The sequence below is a fragment of the Spermophilus citellus genome (assembly GCF_964194105.1).
Source record: "Spermophilus citellus genome assembly, chromosome: 7".
NCBI classification, from domain to species: Eukaryota; Metazoa; Chordata; class Mammalia; order Rodentia; family Sciuridae; genus Spermophilus; species Spermophilus citellus.
The window spans coordinates 34,334,155-34,340,337 of record NC_138188.1 but is presented as its reverse complement, the minus strand read 5'-3'; the positions used below and the strand labels follow the sequence as shown (position 1 = coordinate 34,340,337).

Here is a 6,183-nt window from a genome sequence, read left to right as displayed (position 1 = left end):
TGACTTTGTCCCTAGCCCACTGGAGGGCTAAGAGTCTCACGTCCATTTCAGAACCACTGACAATATTACTAGGTTGCAGTAGGAGAAACCGAATTCCAAAGCTGAGTCTCTATTTTCCCAGTCTAGCTGCATTCCCGGCTCACTAACTAGCCAATGCTGCCGCCTTATGCAAAGCCGGCACCACGGAGAGACTGCTACACAGAGGCAGGACGACGCCAATCGGCCTGGAGCGGGCAGTGTTCCGTCCAGAGCCGTGGCGAGGGAGGTCCCAAACAGTTCTGGGAACCTACTCCCCTTGGCTCGAGGAAAGCACCTCCCCAACAATAAATCGCTAATACAATGCAAAGCTCGGAGTTCTCCCTAAGACCGGGAGGGGCTGGAGCAGGGCTCCGAGCGATCGCTCCCTTCCGTTTCCGCAGCAGGCCAGCCGGGCAGCGGGAAACTGGAGCGGAGGGAGGGAAGAGCTAGCCCCCGACCTGGGGAGGGGCCTGGGTGAAGAAACGGGGGCGGGTTCCTTCCCAGGTCTCCGAGCAGCTCTAAAAATGGCGGGCGGCAGCTCTGCGAGTGGGACGCGCAGGCGCCAGTGTTCGTCCTTCCGCCCGCCGCGGGTGGCCCACGAACAGTCCACAGCGGCCTCATCCAGAGCTCTCCGCCGCTCGCAATTGGCGGAGCTGGGCAAGCGCTCCATGCGGGGGCGGAGCCGCCACGCAGCAGCCACGTTTCCCGCCCCGCTGGTGCGCGTGCGCGCAATCCCCTCAGGAAAGCGTTTGCGCGCGCCCCCGCCGCGGCCCCCAGCTCGCGCCTCAGCTCCCTCCCCTTTCCGGGCAGGCCAGTCCCGTCAGCAAGGCAGTGAGCACCGCGGCCAGCAGAGGGCGGTCCGGACCCAAGTCTGCAGCGGCGCCATTGGCGTGTGGAAAATGCCACCAGATGGCGGGTTAGGATTGCAGCTCCGTTGAAGGCGCGGCCCCCGCTCCCGAACCCCCGGCGACCACCCCGTAACAACCCCCCCACATCGGGAATAACACACCGGAGACTTTTGGGGGGAAACTAGGTCGACGGCCGGCAGCGCCCGGATGGGCAGCTGAGGTGAGTGCGGGCGGCGGCGACGGTGGCGGGGGGCGGGAAAGAGGGGGAATGCGGCGGCAGCGGCGCGGGGGCTGGAAGCGCCGATCCAAGATGGAGGCCGGGCGAGAGCTAGAGAGCGCGAGCGGGGAGCGGGCGGGCCGGGCGCGGGCCCCGCGCGGGGGAGGGAGGCCGCGCGGGCCTCTGCGGGGCGCGGCGGTCGCGGGCCGTCCGAGCTCCCGGGTAGGCGGCTGTGGGCGCGGCGGGCACCCTAGCGCTCCCGTCTCTGCCCACCCCTCCCGCTGGCCCCGAAAATTGTGCCCCCGCCCGCCCGGGCACTACGGCGACAGGCGCGGAAGCCTTTGTGGCGCGCTCGGGCCCGCCGCCAAGCCCGCCCTCCGCCCCCCCGCCCAGGCTCTCGGGACTCGCCCGCGCCCGGCGGGGCCGGGCCGAGGCGGGCTGGCGCGAATGCCTTCCGCCGCCCTGCGTTTCTGCGGTGTTTTAGCGGCGGCGGCGTCACATGACGACGAGCTCGCCTCCGCGGAGGGGCCTGGGGGTCGCTCGGCGCGGCGGCTGGCCCAGGCCTCTTGTTGGCGGGGTGGGGCAAAGGCTGTTGACTAGGGGTGATCGGGCGTCGAAGCCGGGCTTTCCCGCTATCTACCTTCCCCGCCCCCGACGGGGGCCTCCTGGCGAAACGTGTCCAGGCCCGAGCACTGCCCCGCTAGTTTGCCAATCTCCCGGGAGACGAGGCCAATAAAAGTTGTTTTCCCTCCTTTCTCGGGGTGGGGGCGGGGTGAAGAGCTGGGAAACTGGAGAGCCCGGAGTTGGACCTGAGCCCCACTCGCAGGGTCCGAAGTGGGTGCCGCTTGTGTGCAGTAGGGACCAAGAAATTTTCATATTTTTAGGACTGTCACGTCACCCCATCTACCCACATTTGAAATGTTATCGATTCTCTTCACATTGCATGCAGTCGTGCCCCAGGCGTATAAGTCATGGGATGGTTTTGGAAGCTTGTAGACGCAAAAACAGTGCTGTTTGTGATAGCTAATTATCTGCTGTTAAAGAGGGTGGATGTAGTTTCTTCTTTCTCCGGGTTGTGACTGGAAATGACTTTGTTTTGCAGTTTAGCAAAAATAGTGTTTGCGAAAGTACCTCAATTGGCATAAAGTTGTGTGATTGCATCTTAGGTGGAATTTGAATGTGACTCCCTACCTTTAGTTTTCCATATTTTAAGAAAATTGCAAACTGATGTTGAAGAGCTTATGGAAATGTACAGAAGAGTGGAAAATAAGAATGACTCCTTTCTTGTATAATACGTTGTAACACGTTTTCTATATTGTGTGAATTCAGTCTAAAAATTTTTGAGTAAATAGGGAAATACTAAAAGAACCAGAAATGTTATTTCCTTGCTTTTGATTTTTGATAATGTGTCACAAATTATTACCCAAAGTTCTAGGAAATGTACAGATGTGTTGGTATTTTTTTCTATAAATTTAAAAACGTACTTTGAGCAAACCAAATTCATTGAGATAGTGATCTACCAGTGGTCCCTTTTACAAGCAAACTACTTTTCAGTAGAATACTTTCTGTGTCCACTTTAGTTTTAACATTCTGAAAAAGCTAGAGGGAATTAAGTAGATGTGAAATATGGAAAATTGTTACTAGGATTACCTCTGTGAAGAGAGCACTACAATTACTGTCAATTTGAATGGCTCTTCTACAGCCTTAAGGAATTGTAGCATATGGGAGAGGGAATCTGAGCTGAAGTTAACTTGGAACATTCCCATGGTTTATAGTCTTCGGGATTTTATTTTTTGAGTCTTACTTCCCTCATCTCGAAAATGGGAGTAATCTAGTGAATATTTATCAAGATATGTGCAAAAGCCTTTTTTATTAAAGTGTTAGAACTTAAAACTTACACAAATTTATATAGTTGTGATATTTTTTCTTTGATTGTAGGCCTGTATAATTTCATAATCTCAGCGCTATATAAGGAGATATAATGTACTCTGGGGAAGGACACATGCCTTTCCCTTTTTCTTTGGCTTATATCCTTACTGAGAAGTGTGTATTAGTTTTGTCCTGATGCATAACATAATACAAACTTAGTAGCTTAATACCCATTTATTTCAGTTTCTATGGGTCAGAATTTCGGGTGTGGTATAGCTGGACTCTATTAATATCAGGATGAAATGAAGGTATCATGTGTAGCTGTAATATTTGTGGCTAAGGTCCTTTTCTAAGGGTACTACCTGTTGGCAGAACCAATTTCCTTGTGACTATATGATTGAAGTCCCCATCTTCCTCCTAGTTGTTGGCCAGGAACTGCTCTCAGTTCTTTGCTATGTGGCCATATAGGCAGCAGTTTACAGAATGGCTGTTTGCTTTTGCTTGGAATCAGGAACCATTCTCTCTGACTCCCCTTTAAAGGGGACTGTATTTAAAAGTAACCTGATTAGGTCAGGTTTACCCAGATAATCTTTCTGCCAAATTTAACTGATCAATGATCTTAATTACATAGGCAGGAATCTGGCCATGTAATAGTCATAGGAAATTTATTTCATTATATCTACAGATCTCTCCTACATTTAAGGAAAGGGGATTATATAAGTGTGTGGGTCATTTTAGTGGTCTAAGAATTTTGCTTATCATGAAGAAAAAGTATCTTCAAGTTTGCCTCTTTAGAATCTGGACATGCAAGGACAGGACACAGGCAGAGCAATAGCCCCCACTTGATCTTCCTTAATTTCTTTACTAATAATTATTTTGTCTTTTCCTCAATTTCCTGGTACCTCAGCTTAAGTGCCTCCTTCTAGAAAAAGCTTTTGATTTCATTGAGAGAAAATTATAAACAAAAACTAAGATTAGGACTGGGCTTGTGGCTCAGCGGTAGAATGCTCGCCTAGCAATGCTAGGTCCTGGGTTTGATTCTCAGCACCAGGTAAAAATAAATAAATAAAATAAAGGTATTTTGTCCAACTACAACTAAAGAAAATCATTTAAAAAAACTAAGATTAAAAATTTTAAGAGGGAGGAAGACATTGGGAAAAAGATGTAATTCTTGCTGTTCTTAGATACTTGTTTTATTCATTTGATACATGATGCTGAATCTCAGAAAAGTTAAGGAATTTTAATGTTTTAGATCACATTTCTGTTAAGTGACAGGTAAATTCACATACTCATTGCAACAGACAGTTGTGTGATTGGTCCAGAAGCTTGTAGAATTCTTAGGAATAGTTATTCGAAAGTATTAAGAGGTAGCAGAAGTTTGTTATGGTATGTGCTTTGTCAGTCCAAGGAAAATCATTTTCAGGGAAGAGGCAGGCTCTTGCCTAGAATGTGCAAGGCTTTGGGTTTGATTCCCAGCAGCAGCAGCAGCAGCAGAGCTGGCGCGTGTGCACGCGCGTGCGCGCACACACACAAGTAGGATAGTTTTAGCTAAGGATATCAAGCTTTAACAGATATAAGCAGGTGTTTAATAGATATAAACAGAGCCATGGTTGGTGGTGTAGCTTAGAGGCCCTGGTTTTGATCCTCAACACCATAATTTTTTTTTTCATTAGGGAGATAATTGCTTAATTTAATATAGATACATATAATGGCTTGGTAAATTTTTTGTTGATCAAAGAAAAATAGAATTCTTTGGAATTCCAGTGACTCTTGCTACTTTGGTACTCTGCAGGGAAAAGAAGTGGGAAGCAAAAACCTAAAAAAGGTGCTCTTGCATAAGCTATAGAATGACATGATTCTTGAGGTAGGAATTAATGGTTGTGTCTTCAGAGAAGGAGGGGCTGGTTTTCTGTCATTTTGCTAGTTAAAAGAATAGGATCTCAGCTTCCTACCTTAGTGCTGAGAGAAATCTTTATTGAAAAATACATGATTCTTTTAAAATGACCTTTAAGTAGGTCATAGTTACATCAGTTGGTTTTATGGTACCTTCTCCACATAAGGCATTCCTTTTCTCATATTTTTCTCTTTTTCTTAATCTCTTACCAAACACTATTTGAAGAACATCTCAAGTTCTGCCTTGTATAATCCTTTGTGCTTAAATGATACACCAATGAGTTGCCCAAATGATCTATGGAATTTTACTATAATTAATGTCTTTTTTAACTTGTTAGAAGCTAACATTTTGCATTGTGACTTTCTACAAACACATAAAATGAAAATAAAAGTGTCGTGAAACAATTTTTAACCTTTGTTCAGGGCATTCTAATTCTGGTTTTTTTTTTTTTTTTTTAATTAAGAATGGTTGCAACTTAACTGTTGAGTCAGCAGCTCATAGTTGGAAAAGTGTTGATTTGTAGTCTCATTAGGAATCAGGCAAGTGTAAAGTAGAACTTTGAAAAGGAATCATTTCACTTTGATCAGATTGACAAACATTAAAAAGTTTGATAATATCAAGTGTTGTCTGAAATTCTGGAATGTGGAGAAATTACCACTTTTGGAAAGAGTGTAAATTGATAATATTTTATGAAAGATGAAAGTTTTTTTGTTTTTTTTTTAATAAAGTTGAAGATACCTATACTTGAAACCTAGTACTTTCTTTATATTCCTGATGATGGAAAGTTTTGTTCTGTATACCAGAATATATGAACAAAATGTTCACAGTAGCCTTATTTGCGGTAGCTAAACTTGAGAAATAAACTCAGTGTTCTTTCATGGTAGAATGGATAAACTTTTGCTTTTCAGAAGTTAAAATAATCTTGGTTCTTGGGATAATCCAACTTAGCATATTCTCCTTTTGTTTTTACTAATATTCTGTTAGAAGACCTTGTACATTTTTTTCATATTGCTTTGTTATTTTGTCTGTCTGGTTCTGTTATTAAGATTATGATGTCCTCATAAAAGGTCAGGAAGTGACCACTGGTCCTAATTCTTCCTTGAATGTTAGAATTACCAGTGATACCATCTGGACCAGAATTTTCTTTGTGGGAAGATTTTTGGTAACACATCCAAATTCAGTTTTAGGGCTATTAAGATTTTCTGTTTTATCTTGTGTCAGTTTTTTTGTCATGCATTTTTCTTAATTGTATATTTTATCTAATTTGTTATCAAAAGTTGTTCATAGGTTTCCCTTGTTATCCTTCTAATGCCTGTATCATCTGTAGGTAGCTCTTT

The 6,183-nt window shown here is 45.3% G+C and overlaps 1 protein-coding gene across 2 annotated transcripts in view; it reads left to right on the top strand.

Annotated features, from left to right (window-relative positions):
- Positions 1 to 869: 869 nt before the first annotated feature.
- The window catches only part of STAG1 (STAG1 cohesin complex component), a gene marked incomplete at its 3' end in the record, with an annotated part of 366,347 nt that continues 361,033 nt past the window's right edge, over positions 870 to 6,183 (top strand). The window contains exon 1 of one of the 2 annotated variants that reach the window (XM_081301201.1): positions 870 to 1,086. The remainder of the gene's footprint in view (positions 1,087 to 6,183) is intronic. The other variant, XM_081301202.1, reaches the window with a different exon arrangement.